Source organism: Capsicum annuum, chromosome 1 (genome assembly GCF_002878395.1).
Source record: "Capsicum annuum cultivar UCD-10X-F1 chromosome 1, UCD10Xv1.1, whole genome shotgun sequence".
Taxonomy (NCBI): Eukaryota; Viridiplantae; Streptophyta; class Magnoliopsida; order Solanales; family Solanaceae; genus Capsicum; species Capsicum annuum.
Window position 1 is genome coordinate 37,379,211 of NC_061111.1, and position 20,200 is coordinate 37,399,410.

The following is a 20,200-nucleotide window of genomic DNA, read 5'->3' on the forward strand; positions in this document are numbered from 1 at the left end:
AACCTGTTGTAACAGATTAACCATCTGTTGTAAGTTATTAAACAGATTAAGTCATTTGTTGCAATAGATTACTCATTTATTGTACATTATCAAACAGATTAAGTTATCTTTTGTGATAGATTACCCATATGTTGTAAATTATCAAATGGATTAAGTCATATATCGCAACAGATTACCCATCTGTTGTAAATTATCAAATAGGCATTGCCATCTGTTGTAGTTGACCCTATGAGAACTCACCCCTGGTCCTAGATTAACCAATTAAGATATTAGTCTAACATATAAGGTAGTAAGAATTGGTTAAGCTCAGAGTGATTGATCGATGACTTTGGTCGGGAGGAACACAATACCGTCTCATCATGCAATTTTTGAAAAACTCAATTGAAGTTGTAGTTGATCCTATGAGAACTCACCCCTGGTCCTAGATTAATTAATTAAGGTATTAGTCTAACATATGAAATCAATTGAAATTGTATAAAAATAAATGTTCAACCTATTGCAACAGATTAACCATCTGTTGTAAGTTATCAAAGAGATTAAGTCATTTGTTGCAACAGATTACTCATCTATTATAAATAATCAAATGGATTAAGTCATCTGTTGTAAATTATCAAATGGATTGTCACATGTCACAACAGATTACCCATCTATTGTAAATTATCAAATAGGTTGTAGTTAACCCTATGAGAACTCACCCCTAGTCCTAGATTAATCAATTAAGGTATTAGTTGAACATATGAGGCAGTAAGAATTGGTTCAGCTCAGAGTGATCGATCAATGACTCTGGTCTGGTGCGACGCAATACCTTCTTATCATGCAATTGCCAAAAGACTCAATTGAAGTTGTAGTTGACCTTATGAGAACTTACCCCTAGTCCTAGATTAATCAATTAAGGTATTAGTCTAACATATAAACTCAATTGAAATTGTATAAAAATAAATATTTAACCTGTTGCAATAGATGTCTTTTCTGTTGGATTTAATCAAACAGATTAAGTCATCTGTTGTAACATATTATGCATTTGTTGTAAATTATCAAACAGGTGCTGCATCTGTTGCGACAAATGATCGAGCTTTGGAAATTTTGAAACAGAAATTGTTATCTGTTGCACTTAGATGTTTTAAGACCCTTTTTTTTTAAAGCAATTTAGGTATTTTCTGTCCGAGATCAAAAAGTTAAAATACTAAAGCGGTAAAAAATATTACTTGGATAACTCAAAAATCTCCTAAGTGAGTAGTCTTATTGGTGTTTTCAATGTCACTGTCTCCTCGTGCCCCTCTAAAGTTATTAATGAATATTTAAAATCCATCTCTAGAAAAATACTCTCTCCTTCAGCCATAAAGTAAGACGCAACTCATCTATCACTCTTCTTTATTCTCAATTCTCTTTATGTCCTTTTTTCCCTCTCTTTTCTCTCTTATTTCGGACGAGGATCATTTCGGATCTCAACCGATCAATATCTTTTCTCGACTGAGCTGGATGTTCTGATCCCTTTGATTTTTTCACATTGTAGGTATGGTTCACTATTTCTCTTTCCATCTCGTCTTCTTCTTTGTATGTCATTTAAATTAGATATTTACATCTATTGCTACTAATGATTTACCCATTACCAGTTTCCTATTTATTGAGAAAATTGAAGAAAAGGTGACTTTTAAGTCTTGAATGAACGAACCGTCACTACAACATTTTTGTCTTTTGGTCACACTAAATCTAGACCACACTTGTAAAGGTGGCCTATACTATTTAATATCGCGCTTTTAAAGCGTAGCCTATACTTGTAGCTTTTGGCCACATTAATTTTTACAACGCTTAGAAAACGTGGTCTTTAATGGTATAGGCCACACTTTATAAGCGTTGTCAAATCTTGATAGAATTGACAACTCTTATTTACACATATGACTACACTTTTAAGTGAGGCATTATTATAATTCTAAAGACAACATTTTAAAAATGTAGCCTAAATTTTCATTACAAATTTTTCACTCTCACTCCAAAATATTTTACTCTCCCTCCAATTAATTATTAGCCAAAAATAAATGAGTAAAGAAAATATTTAATAAATATATTGATCTCTTTTTCAGAAAATATTTAATAAAATATACTGATCTCTTTTTCCAAATATCTCATAGATCTCAGAGCTCACAAAACCCTCAGCTCTTTGCCCAAATTTCTCCTCAAATCCATCGAATCCATGGAAGATTTATTTCCAAAATCGTCAAATTTCGTCTAACTTCAGCTCAACTCTATTAGCAATGAACCAATAATATAGTGAAGGTAGGAGTTTTAGTGCATTAATTATAAGTGCTTTTTAATGGAAGATAGATTTGAGTTTTAGTAATTCTTGTTCTGCTGGAGCTATGTTGCTCTGATCTTCAAAAATATGTAATTTTTGGAAGATCTGACAGACTCCGGGGGTATTTTTGAGGATCTGACCAATGGCGCTAAAGTTTGGACTATATGATAGTTAATTGGATTGGTTGATTCAGTATAAATATGAATTACTTCTATTCTATCTATTTTGTGATAATGTGCAGTTTTTTTTGTTGTCTTTTTGTCGTCTATTGTAGATGGATTTGCAAGGATAAAAGCTAGTGCAACAATTGATGCAGATACTTCTGATGAGCTTTGTTGTGGTAGTATTCCTCATAGGCTATGTGTTAGTAAACGTATGCTGGTGGTGTTGTCTTTATGGCCCTTGTAACCATACCCAACTAGCTTGTGTTAAATCCCAATCCTCTTAATTGGTTGGACCCAAGTTTGGCTTAAAAGCATTCCAAACCAGTGTCTTCTCACTCCAGTTCCAAGAAGAACACTAAGAAGTAGGTCATTTGCTAACGTTACACTTGGTCCTTCTGCAAAAAATTATAATGATGTATCAATTAAATATAGCTGGTGGTTTTTCGATATGAGCTGAATGTTTTCTGAATCTGTTACCACCATGACTGTCCCCTCTTTACTGTAATACTTTGTAATATTTAATATTCTGTATTGATCCCTAATTGTTAACCTCTAATGGTGTTCTGCATCATGTTTTATGGGGACATCTATTTTAAAGAATTGTAGTACCGTAGATGTAGTTTACTTTCTTACGCTATTGAAATATATGTAAACCAATTAGAACGTATAAGGAGTTTAACTAAAAAGTGACCTAGCAGATAGTATAAAGAGTTTAAATCTGTCAATATATAGTTGAGCGTGAAGCTTCCCTGGAACATAGTGATTCTGTCAAGGACAGAACCTTGGATCGCAGATCATGATAGAGCTGCGCAGTAATGTTTTAAATTGCCTTCCTCATTAGACATTTGTGTTGTGATGAATAGTTCATTCATTGGTTTATTTGTCTCAAATTTGTTTCTGATATAGGAACCAGAACATTAACACAAACTGTACAGTGACTAAGCATTATTATTTTAGAATTATTTTTCTAAAGGAGATGGTGCTTAAACTAATGACCGATCCCAACTAGCTTGTTGGTTTAGATTAATGGATAGCTAATTCGATCGGTGGATTTAGTATAAATACAACTTACTTCTATTCTACCTGTTTTGTAATAATGTACAGTTTTTTCATTTGGTTTTTTGTCATCTATTTTAGATGGATTGGTTAGGACAAAAGCTAGTGGAGCAATTGATGCAGATACTTCTTGTGAGCTTTGTTGTGGTAGCATTCCTCATAGTCTATGTGTTTGGCTCAATCCAAACTATGCTGTTAAGGTATGCTGGTGGTGTTGTCTTTACGACTCTTGCCCAATTTTGAATTAAAAGCATCCCAAACCAGTGTCTGCTAACTCCGATTCCAAGAAGAAGAGCACTAAGAAGTAGGTCATTTGACTAACATTTCACTTGGTCCTTCTATAGAAAGTTATTATGATGTATAAATCAAATTGGTGGTTTTTTGGTATGAGTTGAACGTTTTCTTTTCTTGGTGAATTTAGTCAATGCTATAAGAAAATTTACTTTTGATATTGTTGTGCCATATCTCTTTTATTCCCGAGCTTTGTACGTTAACTGCCTTTTTACTCGCATGTCGTCTGAAATTAACCAGTTTCTATCCAAATGCCACTTGTGTTTGAAAGAAAGGCTAAGTTGCTCGGACTCTTCACATGTCTATGTGTGCTTGTCGGATCCTTCAAAAATAGTGTATTTTTGAAGGATACGACATGGGTGCGGCAATATTTTTGGAGAGTCCTAGAAACTTAGAAGAATGGAGCTCAAGTATTACTTTTCATGTTCTGGTTGACAGCCTCTATGACAGAGATCAAAGAAATTAAGAACCAAAAGCACAAAGAGATGACATAGTTTTTGCTATCACTGCTGATTGTAGACATCCAGTAAGTCCTCATTTGGTTCTGCAGCTATTGACCATTATTTCTTTTTGAAGCATCATGATTGGACATACTGTTGGTGTTGTTTAGTTTTTGCTAAGTTCCTTAATTTATCAAACTAATTTTTCTTGTGCATTTGTTATTTCTTCTGCATTGGATGATCTTTCCTTAAAACGAGGGTCTATGAAAAAAAACTCTCTACTTTGGTAGGTGTAAGGTCTTTGTACACTCTACCCTTCCTAGATGCCACTTTGTAGGGGAGTTTTAATATATTCATAAGTCTAATCTGGTTAGTAACAAATTTTAGACTATAGATTTGAATTACATAATTTGTACTGATTATAATTCACAAGATGGCGAGGCAGCAGGCTAATTTAACGGTGCTGCAGTTTTAACTTTAAAGACAGATAAAAATACAGATTGTTGAGCAGCAGAGACACATTCTGCGAATGCTGGAGAAGTCTTTGGCAAGAGAGTTAGATCTTGAGAAGAAGCTTAATGAATCTTGACAAGTTGAAGAAGAATTATAAATTTGGTTGCAGCAAGAAGCACTCCGCATGGATGAAGAAATTGAAGATTCTTGGCAAAGGTTGTTTGAGGGAGAGAATGCTGATGAAGTCTTCTTAAGAATTTCAAAAGAACTAATGGGGGTCGACTCTAGATGGAATATTTAATCAAATAGTACTGTTCAGAGAGAAAGAGAGCCACTTATAATCTAAACATCAAGAACTGGAGAAACATTTAAAAGAAGAAGACAACTTACTAGGGAAATCTGAAAACACTTCTAATGAACTTGTGGATAAGGTTAAATCTCTTGAAAAACTATTGGGGGACTCTGAGTTCCAGTTGTCCAGTTATATTGCATCTACGAAGAAAAGTACGAGGGACTCTGAGCATCGACTTCAGCATCCAGTTGCATCTGCCGAAGCTAGTGAAGAGAAGTAGACTATGTTGAATTCTACAACCAAAGACATGGAAGACTTGACTAAAGATCTAAAATCAAAAGTTTCAAAAGCAGAAAGTTTGATGGAGAGTGCTGAAGATAATTGAATTATCTTTTTAGAATCTAATGCAGATCTCAGTGAAGAATTAACTTTTGCAAGGAGTAGGTTGGCATGTTTGGAGGCATCGTTACGCAAAGCTGAAGAAACGAAGAAGGTTATTGCCTGAGATATTAACTTCTGAAGTAAATTAATAACTTATCTAATTAGGCAATTGCCATTCAAAAGTGAGAGACTTGAAAACCAGGTTTGTCACTTCCTACTGACTCTCATTCCTGTTATGACTGGAATTATCTTGATAACATTTATGAATTTCCTTTTCCTCCATTATATGCAGTTATTCTGAGTTTTTTTATCTAATTGACATGATTAATGGGCTTAAACGCTGATTGAGGACTGTACCTAATTGAATACTAGTTAAACAACCTAGTTATGTCTAACAATGATATGCCATTTGGATAACATCAACATTTTTTGTCATAATATAATTTTATTCAGACTTTGGTGGAAGCTTAACAACTGCATATATTTAATGACTTCTAAAATTCAGTTGTTGTGTGTGCGCAAGTTTGTCTTATAATTGATGTGTTGTCTTTTTCCTTTTTACTTGTTTTGGCAACAATATCTGTTCATTTGGTCGAGTTTGACATGTTCTCACTCTTGATTTGGTTAACTTTTCAGAGTTTGTGACCATATAGCTCACACTATAATCATTAGAAGTATTTACTTTTAAAATATATGGATAGATCCACGCACACACTCCATGCAAACACATATTATTGTTTGACAAAGATGTGTTTTAAACTTTGTATATTCTCAAGTTTCCAATGGTCTCTACAGGTTAACAAATTCAAGTTCCATCCTTGCTATAATATTAGCACTCCTACCATTTCTAGTGGGTCCTTTCACTGAGCTAAAAACAATCAAGGTCAAGGGAAAGCTATGAAAATAGGCTAAAGTAGAGAAAGAATGTGTCAAGGGATGATTTGTTTCTAGAAAGTTCAATGACAAAATGGTTACAGTAGTTGAGCATAATCTGTTACTGGAAAAATGGTCATCTCACTATTGGAAGGTTTTATTTACTTGAGCTGGGGGTATATGGAAAGTAATATCTCTACCTCCACGCTATAGGAGTAAGGCCTGCATAGACTTATTGCTCCTTAGTGGATGAATGTATACCTTGAAGGATAAAATAGTAAAGGCACATCTAGTTGGGTCAGTTATCAACTTTTAAAAACTTATTAGTACTTAGTAGCTTAGATGAGTTGGAAGAAACTCCATTGGGTACTTTGTCATTTCTTTTGATGAACTGCAATTACTTTTTTTATTTTCCTGATTAAATTTAAAGTGGACAAGGAAATGTGCTATATGTAAATGGCATGGATAGCTTGATAGATTTTATAGCTCCGTTTATCATGGTTTGGATGTAAGTAGTAGCTGGTCAAGTAAAATCTACTTTGGTTTTTCTGTATCTTTAAGTAACCACTTGGATGCTTATTAAAGAACAACAGATAGGTATTGAAAGTTGTACCTGGTCATCTTACAAGGATATATATTTGTTTTAGGCATTTAAAGCCTAATCTATACATAAAAATTAGCGAACATCATTTAATAAACAACCTTATAACCTTAACGGCCACCGGTTAACCTTAAAACATTATATTAGGAAACAACCTTATAATTATGTAGTTGGCTACTAACAATGACATCTATTTATGGTTATTACTTAGGTGATGGTGTTGTTACCAAAACACAGGCTATGGAATTCGTAGTATTCATGTGGATGGTAATGATGCTCTTGCTGTTTTCACCGCTGTCCAAGAGGCACGAAAAATAGCTGTTAATGAACATAAAACTGTTCTAGTTGAGGTAAACTGCACTCTTTTTTAGATTGAGGCTTATTCTAGTTGTGGAAGTGTCGTTAGCTGCTTCTTTCATGTTCAACAGACTCTCAGGAAGCAGGTAAATTCTGCTCACAGAAGAACTTTTTAAGTTCATTGTTGCATGTGTAGCTTTCTAGTGCAAAATTCTAAGTATTCTAGACACATATCATTGGTATATGCTACTAGAAAACATAGACAACTTGTTGTGCTAGGAACTGAGACAGACTTAAATAAACTCTCAAAAACACCTGCTCTCATTTTTTAAATTAAACACCTGCTCTCAACTTAAACTCTTAAATAAACTCTTGAAATTAAATATATGTGGCCTGCAATCGGGTCCAATTAAGTTCTGATCATGCGGCGTTTGGACCATAATCCAACAGTTGATTTTTTCTACATAATAGTGTTTTTCTTTCTTGCAGTCAAGAGTCCAGACAAAGCAGAATGCTGGTGCGGATAAGAGACAACAATATAAAGGTCAGTGGACTTGAGTTACTCCATTTCTATACTAGGCATTAAAGGTTAGCATATTTTTATATTAGAGTTCCCACATGTTAGACATTGGTGAGATGAGACTTCTAAATGCAGTAATTCTATTTGTGGCAGTATGTTAAAGTTACGTTCATAACAAAAATGAAACAATAGCTTCGGAATATGGATCAGTTTATCTTAGGTCTATCGAAAACAACCTCGCTACCTTTGAGGGTTGGGGTAAGTTCTGCGTTCACTCTGACCTCCCCAGACCCTAGTTTATGGGAGTATACTCGGTATTTTTTTCAGGTCAAATTTTCTATTCAAATATAGTAATTTTTATTTTCTGGTTCATTTTCCCGTTCTTTACTTAATTATAGTTATTTTCTTATGAAATGCAGGTAAAGGTGGTTTTTAAAGAAAAAATTAGGTGGATATGTTTATGTTATATACAACAACATAGTATGTTATTCAACTAGAGAAGATCATAGTTCAACTCACAAATCATCAAGGATATGAATAATAATGTATATTATGATCGAGGATGTTGGAAAGCCCAGATTAAGATGGAGTCAGTCTATTTCTCGAAGGTAACATGATGAAAATTTGTGTGTACTATAATTTTTGAGTTATTTTTATCTAACATAGTGTTTTGAGACAATCTAAATAGATAATGATGTATAATATGACTAGTGGATGTTGATAATATAATTGTATTTTTCAATCAAAATTTGTAGTAAATATTAATCGTATAAAATAGACAAGAATGCTATGCTTTAAACGTGTGGTCATTGGGAGCAGGGATATATATTGTGCGACTTATTTAGATGTGTATGTGCAAATTAACAAAGGCAACACTTTGTAAATGTTGCTTTAGAGAAGGTATTAATGGCTACACTTCAAAAGTGTGGCGTTAAGAAAGTAAAGACCGCGCTTTTTAAGTGTTGTTATAGAGATGCTACAAAAGGCTACGCTTCTGAAACGTGTCCAATAGTAACACAAAGGCAACATTTTTTAAGTGTTGCTGTAGAGGTGCTACAAAAGGCTGCGCTTATGAAGTGTGCCCAATACCAAAACAAAGGCAACACTTGTAAGTGTAGCTTTATCAAATAAAAGTGTTGCCAATGACAAGCTACAAAGCGTGGCCTTTATACCTTAATGGTCACGCTTTTTAAGTGTAGCTGATATGGACACACTTGAAAAGCGTGGCCTTTGATCAAAGGTTACGCCTCTTTAGGCCACCCCCCAAAAAGTGTTGCCTAAAGTCCAAAAGTGTAGCCTTTGATCAAAGACCATACTTTCTGCTATTTTAGGCCACGCTTTACAAGAGTGGCCGTAGGCCAAAAATGTTGTAGTTCGTTGTTTTATATTCGTTGCAAAATGCCTCATCGGTTGAACAGATGGGTAATCTATTGCATTGAATTGGTCATCTGTTAATTCACTTAATTTTGTGTTATCCTTTTGTATAGACGGAGCAACTTTTTGAAGAAATCAAACAAGTAGCAAGGCTGGTTTGATTTATTCCAACAGATGACCCATCAGTTGTAATATGTCATCCATCTGTTGCAATAGATGCCTCATTGATTTAGCAGATGGGTAATCTATTGCATCAGATTAGTCATCTCTTGATTTGCTCAATTTTGTGTTACCCTTCTGTAATGCTCTTTTTGTTCTTCTCTTGTTTGACATCAAATGTATTTATCTTGTTTGCAGATAAAAGAAAGTGAAACTAGATCCACTTTTTCCCGATCAGCATTAAAGGCTAGAGTAAAGATAGGTTCAGAGGAATAAGCTACTTGCAGATGGAACCACTTCATATGTGGAAGGTATGTATTACTGATCAACCTATCGTGAAAACACACATCCTGTACAATGATTTTGTAAATGTTTGTTTTTTACCTATTAGGCGTTAATCCTTCAAACAAGATATGACATTTTACAGTTAAGATTGTTAGGTTCGAACTGATAAGGCTAAGGGACAAATTAGGTAGTGTCGATACCCTGTTATAATTTAATGATCATTTATGCTCATGTTTTTATGTCAAGATTGGGGAAGGTCTTAAGATTTTGGCTGCAGTATAAATATCCAATAGTGATTGGACCAGTTTTAATGGCTCAATGGACTTCTTGAAAGGCCTCCGAAGCCTCGCACTGCAGCAAACAATGATGGAACCAATAGAAATTCCCCTGGTTCAAATTTATATGGATGGGTTGCTGTAGGATACTATTATATAATAGTAGGTGCTTGGGAGAATACCTGTGCAGGAAAGGGGAGATTGAGAAGGCCATATATCATCTCAGACCTTGTTTAAGAGGAAACACAGGGTAAGAAGAAAAGTGTAGCGAAATTGGCTGATGAAATTGACATGAAAAATGAAAAAACTGGATGAGTTGCGAATGTGAAAGTGTATCCAAAAATAAAAAATCCATCAGTTATTAAAGAAAAAGAAGAATGGTCAAGAAAACTGGAGCTGGTCACTTTGCTAGAGACTGCAACTAGCGAGCGTGGCCTCAATGAAGACCCACAAAATACAGAACCAGAACTCTAAGGAAGCAGCTTCGCGAGCACGGAAGGTGGTAAGATTATGGGTTAGAATTGAAACCTGAACCAACTACTCCTGAATTAAAAATATGGGATCAAGCCAAGATAGCAATTTCTCAAGTTAAACTTGCATCTCATGCCTCCTATTTATGGCTCTAGTCAGGTCAAAGGTAGTGGAAACAACAAGGCATGAGATTTCTGCCTAACTTCAGACCTTTTTGTGTTTACTTCCATTGACCTAATCATAGCCACAAGCAGAAGGCATGACATGCAAATTAGACTTCAGAAATTGATGTGCTGGCTTCCCTTATTTTTACTTCAGGAGTTGTTGGTTCAGGTTTCAATTCTGACCGACAACCGTATCAATTTCTTGTGCTCGTGAAGCTTCTTCCTTAGAGTTCTGGTCTGCACTTTGTGAGAGTCTTCATTGAGGTCACACTCGCTAGTTGAATTCTCGAGAAAAGTGTCTAGCTTCAGTCTTGTTGACCATTTTTATTTTTTTTCAACGACTGATGGATTTTTATATTTGGATACACTTCCACATTTGAAGCTCATCTAGTTTTTCTGATTTTCATGTCAATTTCATTGGCCAGATTCACTAGAAGTTCCTTGCCTGCTTCCATGTGTTTTCTCTTAAATAAGTTCTGAGATGATATATGGCCTTCTCCACCTCCCCCTTCCCGCACAAGTATTTTCCCAAGCACCTTCTACTGTATAAAAGTCTCCTCCAACAATCCATCCATATAAATTTGGACCAGAGGAATTTCTATTGGTTCCATCATTGTTTGCTGCAGTGCGAGGCTTTGGAGGCCTTTCAAGAAGTCCATTGCGCTATTAAAACCGGTCCAATCACTATTGGATATTTACACTGCCACCAAAAACTTGAAGCCTTCCCCAAACTTGACACAAAAACATGAGCATAGACCATTATTAAATTATAACAGGGTATCGACACCACCATCTTGGAACCCTTTGGCCTTACTAGTTCACACCTATCAAACTAGACTGTACAATGTAGGATTTTATTTGAAGGATCAGTGTCTAATCGGTAAAAAACTACATTCACAAAATCATTGCACTTTATGTGTATCTGTCGTGGTAGCTTGATCAATAATACATAACTCCCATGCATGAAAGTGGATCCATTGCACACACCTTATTCTCCCTACCCCATTAAGATATGTCAGACAATGTTGTTTATTCATCTGCATGCATGTGATGACTATTAAAGAAGAGGTGTGAAGAGTCATGACTTTTTATCTTAACATATTCAAAACACCTGATGAATCAAAATATCTATCTGTTGCAACTGATGAATCAGCTGTTGGAAGAAATCAAAATATCTCCTCCAACATATGGTTCATCTTTTGCAATAGATAATCCATATATTGCAAAAAATGATAAGTTTGTTGCGACAAACTAGACATTGTTTATTCATCTACGCACATGTGATGACTATTAAAAAAGAGATCAAGAGTTGTGACTTTTTATCTAACACATTCAAAATAGCTGATGAACCAAATTCTCTATCTGTTGCAATTGATGAATCAGCTGTTAGAAAAAATTAAAACATCTCCTCCAACATATGGTCCATCTGTCCCAACAAATAATCTATATGTTGCAACAGATGGTAAATTTATTGCTATAGACCAGACAGTGTTTATTCATCCGCACGCATGTGATGACTATTAAAAAAGAGGTAGTCGTGACTTTTTATCTAACACATTCAAAATAGCTGATGAATCGAATTCTCCATCTGTTGTAACTGATGAATCAGCTGTTAGAAGAAATCAAAATATCTCCAAAAGATGGTCCATCTTTCGCAACAGATAATACATATGTTACAACAGATGTCTCATCTATTGCATATACAACCATCTGTTGCAACAAATGGTAAATCTATTTTGACAGACTATCTGTTACACATATAGACAATCTGTTGCAACAGATGGTAAATCTGTTGTGATAGATGGATGATATGTTGACACAACTCATTAATAATGATTGTTATCAAGTCTCAAAATCATTTTGAAAAGGTGAGAAGTATTAATGTAAAAAAAAATTGCGACTTTTCACAGAAAAAAATGCCACCAATTTGAATATAATTAATACAATGGAGCTTAACAATCATGCCTTTTGGCCTGACACATCCAGATTCAATCCTCTATAAATAGGTACCTCCTTAATCTATTCATTCTACTAAACTTTATTTATTTCTTGCATTATTTCTTTTCGTGTGACATTTTCAACTACTTCTCTTCAAAAAGCATATTCCTTTCTCGTTGAGGTAAGTTTTTTTTTGGTGTAAATCTACCAGTTGGTAGGATACATTGTATTACATTTGGACTCTTTTTCTTTATATTTGTCAATTCATGCATGTTCTAAATATGACTGATCCTGTTTGGGACATTGCTATTTTGCGCGACACAGTGCGGAAACTTTGGAGGCAGGTTAATGACCTGCAAAGGGAGTTGGTCGCCGTGAGAGCGACGATTTTCAGAGAGATGCAGATGATAATAATAATAATAATTAGAATTAGAATGTATTTTTTCTTTTAGCGTATGTATTTTAATTTTTCTATATCGAATATATACTTAATGTCTTTTATTTTTCGTTTAATGAAAAATTTATTTTTAGTCGACTTTGGCTTTTTAATTCTTATTCAATTTTCATTCTGTCTATTTCTTCTAAACATACATGTTAATGTTAACATGTCGACAGTTGGAGGTAAGGAGCAATTTTGAATCCAGTAGCAATAGCAATTTTAGCTTTTCAATTCTTTCAACAGATGGACCATGTGTTGGAACAGATTGGTCATCTGTTGGGTTTCTGTCAACAGATTATCCATCTGTTGCGACAAGTTTGTCATCTGTTGTAGGAAAACATTCCAGTTTGATGGAACTATGTTGTGTTCTTTCGGCTAATGTCCATCTGTTGTCACAGATGGTTAATCTGTTGAGAATAATTGTGGTCTGTTGTATTATTTGGTTCATGTTTTGCCTCTTTTTATTGATGCAAAAGTTATTAAAAAAGATATTTTATATATAATAAATGATAACATTACGTTCACAATAATGAGTTAAATATATAAAAGTCTACAACAAACAACTACACAAGTTTCTGCAATTACAACGATCATGGTGGATTATGATCCGAGCATGTAGTTCTTTTGTGGCCAACGCGCTTACATACGGAGCACTTGTTTCTTCTTGATGAAAATGATTCTCTAACTCCACGTCTCCTCTTATATGACTTTCTTTCCGATTTGATAGTGCTTGGGTCAATATATGGAGGAGGTATTAATCTCCCCAAAATCTCTGCAGGAATAACCCAAGATTCTTCAGGAGGCACCGGAGTAATATGTCCACTATATGCCATTTCATATTCTTCCATTGAATAATATTGAGAGGAGTGCTCGTAAACTTTAGGTCCATATTTTGGACCGTATTGAGCTCAAAGCGCTGCCATGGCATGTGGATAAGGTATTTTGTCCAAGTCAAAAACTCTGCACATACAAAATCTTTTTTGAAGATCGACCGTGGCAACATCACCATGACCGGTGATACTGAATTTATAATCTGCTATTTTATGAGATAATAAGTAATAACCTATTCCCCAAACTGACGTTCGTTGATATTATTTTTTCGATTTCGAGAACAAATCGGGTTCTTTTTGGGCCCTTGAACTGCACACGCCTTTCGTTAAAAAATCGGCCATACTTCTTGTTTATTACTTCGAACATAGCCTTGATGGGAAATTCTCTTTCATTGTCAAATAAAGAATTCACCGATTCAGCTATGTTTGATGTCATAATATTGTACCTATACAAAAGAATCACTTAGTACGACATCATACTAAACTTGTAACTCAAACAAGACATTAAATTTATAAGAATGTACCTATCTGCTGGACAGAATGCCCCCAGATCCATCTCTCGAAACTAACACGTATGAGAAGTTCTTCTACCTTGGGATTCACATTCGTTATTTGATTGAAATAATCTAAAAACTCCTCTTTACTATATGCTTTAGCTGCTCTATAAAAAAGGGTCACGACTCTTTCGTTGTGATAGTTGGTCCGAATGTTCTCTCCAAGATGCCTGATGCAACAACCAAAGTAAGCTGAAGTGAAGAAAATTGAACCCATCTTTGGAATACTAGGATGCCTATCCGAAACAAAACACAACTCTTCGGTATCTTAAACACAGCTTTGCAGTTGTTAAAAAAACATCCATAAGAGGCATCACATTCCTTGTCCGCTACACAAAAAGCGACAAAAAAAATTTGATTCTCCGCATCCTACGCCACCGCCACTAGCAGAACTCCATTATACCTGCTCCTCAAGAAGGTACCGTCGACGGCTATGCCTTTTCTCAAATGTCGAAAACCTTGAATCCAAGCACTATAGGATATAAAAAAGTACTTGAACCTTCCGTTTTCATCAACATGCAATGTCATCTTACTTATGGGATTTGTGGACTCAATCATGTAATAGTAGGCCTCCAGGACTGCATACCCATGCTTATGTATCCCCCTAACCAAGTCCTTGGCAATCTCCATGGCCGTATATATCTTCCAATAACTGACTACGACACCCAATTCCGTAAGGAATTAATTGGCCATAACCCTTGTTGAAGGGCCTTTGCCATCGGGGAAATTACTCTTGAAATATTCACAGAGGACCTTTGCCGTGGCGTGAGGATTTTGGCCCAAGATGTGCTCTGAACCACATGTGTGATGCTTTTCATGTTTATGAATGGCGAATCTGTCAGAACTTGCGTACTTCACCGCTCTTAACCACCACTTGCAGTTCGCATTAGCACATTTGAAGCAAAAGACACTGTTCGAATTAATCACCTTCTTTATTCTAAAATCTTTTTTCAAGCAATAAATAAACAAAGTGGTAGATAGTTCATTCTTGTCCTTGAGTGACATTCCAATAAAAAGTCGGTCTTGCCATCTTGAAGATTTCCAGACTGTGTCGATTGAGAAGAGCTACCCATCGTATTGGTCGCATCAACGGGTGTAGGTGTTTGATCATCATCTGAAATATTCATGTCTAGATTATCCAACCTATCATCAAAGATGTCTTGTTTTTCTTCTTCTTCTATGTTCTGGTTCTCATTCTATCTCGTCTTTTCAACCACATACACCCTTAACACCGGCCTGGATGAATAACTAAGATAAACACACAACGGAACCTGATCGGTTATCTTGAAAGGCAGTACCCTCTGATTTTCAAAGGAGCTGTGCATGTAGCTGATAATGAGTTCTTTCGATTGACAATTCAGTCCACAATAACTGATGATTAAGTTCACAAAATCATCATACGAAATATTACTTTGGACTGTCATAGCTGTCTTCTTTAGCATTTCACCCTCTTTCCAATGCCATACATATCGATTGCTCTTCTCGATCCATTGACTATGACAATCCACCCCTATTGTTATTGATCCCTCCATTAGTGGTACCTAAATAAATTCATTTGTTAAAAAAAGTTAATAGTGATTTCATAGTGCCGTAAATGAATCCCAACAGATGTGTAATCAGTCGCAACATATTACTTACCTATTGGGATTCATGTTATGCTTCTGAAGCTGATTTCAACAGATGAGTCATCTGTTGTAACAGGTGAATCATATGTTGCAACAGACTATATATCTATTGGGACTGATGTTACAGTACTGAGGAACCTTTGAAGTTGATTCCAATATATGAGTGACATGTTGCAACAGATAATTAACCTGTTGCGACAGATGACTTACCTGTTGCAACAGACGATGATATATTGGAATCGAGGTCAGGTTCTATCGCAACAACTTACTAATATATTGCAATAGATATTTACCGTCTGTTGAAATCAAGTTTAGGTTCTATTGCAATAGGTTAATAATCTGTTGCAATAGATATTTAACCTGTTACAACAGACAACACGTTTGTTAGAATCGAGTTCAGGTTCTGTTGCAACAGATATTTATCACATTGCACCAGATAACTAATCTGTTTAAACAGATAAATCATCTGTTGCAACAGATGATCCATCTGTTTGATTCATGTTACTGCCTATAGAATTATAAACATGAATCCAACATATCAGTCTTTCGTTGAAACAGATGTCTCATCTGTCGCAACAGATGATTTATCTGTTTAAACAGATGGCTCTTATGTTGGATTCATGATCGGATTCTATCCATTGTTGAAAAAACAACACAATAGCAGTTACCCAGATGAAAAATTCAACTAAAAATCATAATTTGACTTACCAAAGTCTCCTATGAAGTAATGCCAAAGTGGAAAGTGATGTACGAAACAAAATTTGACCTAAGAAATTGATCAAATAGCAACAGTAGCGGTAACAACAACAACAAAAAAAAAATGGTCAACAAGAAGAAGATGATAATGAAGTAGAAGATGATGATAATGAAGCAGGAATTGGTGAATAAAGCAGCAACAACAATAAACAAAAAAAATCGTTAAGAGAAAGAAAACAACAATGGATGAAAACACAGAGAAAGGCGCCTTCTTTTTTTCTCCGTTTCCCGTTATATTAGGTAAACATTTGAACCAAAGTGTAAATTTAAAAACTTCTGGACTATTCTCAAACTTACCAAACTTTCTTAATCCATAATAAAGTAATTGTCCCCCCTCTCTCCTGAATAATTAAAGACTTGTATCACCTACACCTCATTTTAAAACACTTTTGTCACCTACAACTCAAAGTCCCTACTTAGATACTCTCTACTTTTAAATGTTTGTGTAAATTTAGCCTTTCGAAAATTATGTTTTTGTCACGAGTTATAACACAAGTCATGATGACAATATCTCACTCAGCACATGATAGCTAAGCCAACTTATTGCTAAAACAATAATAATTAACTATTCGAAAGAAGTAAAATACAAATAAGATCGAATACTGAAAGCGCATAATTCAAAATGAAAAGAAGTATGTAAATCAAAGATTAACTCAAAATCTGAAAATCACACAGTACAAACTTCTAAAAGTAAGAAATACAACTGGAAGTCTTAAATACCTCGACACAAGAGTAGATTACATAAATGAACCAAAAAGGTCCACCATTCATTCTTTAAAAGAAATACAATAACTTTTCCTCATAGCTACCAAAGAGCCTGTTTGGATTAACTTCTGGCTTTGACTTATAAATCAAAAGTCATAAGTTAGAAATTCTAATATTTTTTATTTAAGTAAATAACAAAATTACTTTAAAACACTTGAAATAAGTCAATCAAAATAGGCATATAAATTTTTAAACTACACAAAAATACTTGAGACCAACTCCCTTTTTGGAACCTGACAAAACATAGGCATAATAATCAAGTAATTTAAAAGGCTTGAAGAGTAAAGGATGTTCTTCATCCACTAATTCTTTTGGGGCCTCCACAGTATGAACTGGATTTGGTGATGAAAACAATTGAATAGACAATCTATCAGTCTCCAGACATATCTACCTTGTGGAGAGCAGCGGATACTCTACCATTTGTTCATGCCTGTAAAAATTTACATTATCAGTAAGACAAAATTTAAATTACATATAATGTTAGTATTCAGTGATGGCCTCAGGATTTAGGGGTTGTGGGTGTTCAAGAGGTTCAAACACATATATAGATGTTCAAAGTCTCTAAAGTTCTGCCTGGAATTAAAACATCCAGGTATCTTCTTGGTTTATTGAGTGTTTTTTTTAAATCCTCAACCAAATTTATACATTTTTTGTATAATTATATGTAGTATGCCTTGAATTTAATGAATGCCGGAGCATCACGAAATTGGCCATTGATCCACCCCTGTTAGTACTATAATAAAAAAAAGTCTTTACGTTTTTAGTGAATTTTAATAGGTGACATTAGACAATCCAATCTAAATACTAGTAGTCGCTTCCATTGCTCAAATCCTTGAACTAAGTATTAGTGGTTGTAAAAAATCTTTATGCATACGGTGAATTTTAGTAAGTGACTTAGGCAGTCCAATCTACTTCCAGTATTAGTGGTCGCTTCCATTGCTCAAACTCTTGACCTATGTATTAGTGGTTGTAAAAAATCTTTATGCATACGGTGAATTTTAATAAGTGACTTTAGATGGTCCAATCTAATCCTAATATTAGTAGTCGCTTCCACGGCTCAACCTCTTGACCTAAGTATTAGTGGTTGCTTTCACAGCTCAAACTCTTGACCTATAGGTCGCCCACAGAGACTTTTACCGTCGCTCTAAAATTTTCCTCCTATTCAAGGCCACATAATTAAACAAGAAAAAATTACCTTGAAGGAATCTGATGATAAAACTACATAGGAATTTGGTAAAGTAGTATTGAAGTCAATCCACTCTCCATTTTTGTTCAATTGCAATACATTTTGATCTTGTGTAATAATGGTCAAGTAGCTACCATCTGTGTGAGGGCCTAATCCTGGTATTTTCCCATCATCACCTTGAATTGCCTTATAATTTGTGAACCTCAACAAGTAAGAATTCCATCCAAGAATTCATCAATGTAATTTTGTAGCCCAAGACTTTCCTAAACCATCTTTTTTACCATTTCATCCAATTCCATAAGTGGCTTGTAGTAGGACTTTACCACATTGCTGCCAAAAAAAAAACATACATAATTTGTAGAAATAGTAATGCAATTTTGTGATACTACTAAAAAGGATAGTCCGGTACATTAAACCTCCCGCTATGCGCAGGGTAGGAGAAGGGTCCATCATAAGGGTGTATTGTACGCAACCTTATTTTGCATTTCTGCCAGAGGCTCTTTCAAAGGCTTGAACCCGTGACTTCCTAGTCACATGACAATAACTTTACCAGTTACTTTAAGGCTCCCCTACAAAAAGGTGCAGCCCGATGCATTAAAGCTCCCACTATGCGTAAGGTGCAGAGAAAGACCCCACCACAAGGGTGTATTGTGCGTAGTCTTACCTTGCATTTCTGTCAGAGATTGTTTCCAAGGCTTGAATCCTATCAACAATTTAAAAACAGCCTCTCTACCTCTACGAGGTGGCAATAAGGTCGACGTGCATTTCACCTTTCCCAAATTTCACTTGTGAAATTATGCTGTGATGTTGTTGTTGTAGCAATACTACCAACAATAAATTGTGATTCAATTTCAAACAAGTTAGAATTGGTGTATGAATCCATCCTCAGGTAGGGTGGTATATATCCCTATTCCCTCACCTGCCCCACCTTCAACCCTACCCCACCCTTGCCCCCCCACTCCACCACTACACTCATCATCCTGTATCTATTACTTTCATTGTTGGATGATATTTTTACTTGCATACGAACACAAGAAAATACGTAATAAATCACTAAAATATTTTCTTATAAAACATTTGGCATGAGGAAAACTTCAGTTTATATTATTACCTCAGATGAAATAGAGAGTTGTTTTCGATAAACTTTTGGCTCATAACAGATAACAGTATAACAGACGAAAAATATACATATATATAAATAATTAATGAAAAATGACTTTCGTCGTACCAAACAGTTGCAATTAAAAGAAGCTAGGCATACCATATGTTAGGTTCTTTTCCATCAGGCCAAAAGGTATTAGCAAAAGTTTCAGCACTATTTGGGAGTAGCAAATCAGCAGATCTTACACTATTATGGATTGGTAAACTTGGGATTTGCTTGTCATGAATATGATAAGGTTTCTCTCTATATTCTTTCAATTTGGACAATGGAAGATCACATACTTCTTTTAAAGTATCAAACATAGCCTCTTTAATATCATTTGAAACTTTATCATATATTGCTACAAAACAACCAAATTCTTTTAAGGCTTCAAAAACTTTAATTTTTGTGGATTCCCATAATTGAGTGTTTGGTTTTAGGTCTTGATGATTGCAAAAATCTATAGTGGGAATTTCAACTTTGGTTGATGCCATTTGATAGAAATAAAAAGGAGGAAGATTTTAACAATGTGAAAATTTAAAGAGGGATTGGAGACTATATTGACAAATAAATTAGT

The 20,200-nt window shown here is 34.9% G+C and overlaps 1 pseudogene; it reads right to left on the reverse strand.

Annotated features, from left to right (window-relative positions):
* Positions 1-17,456: 17,456 nt before the first annotated feature.
* Positions 17,457-20,200, reverse strand: LOC107854651 (annotated as a pseudogene).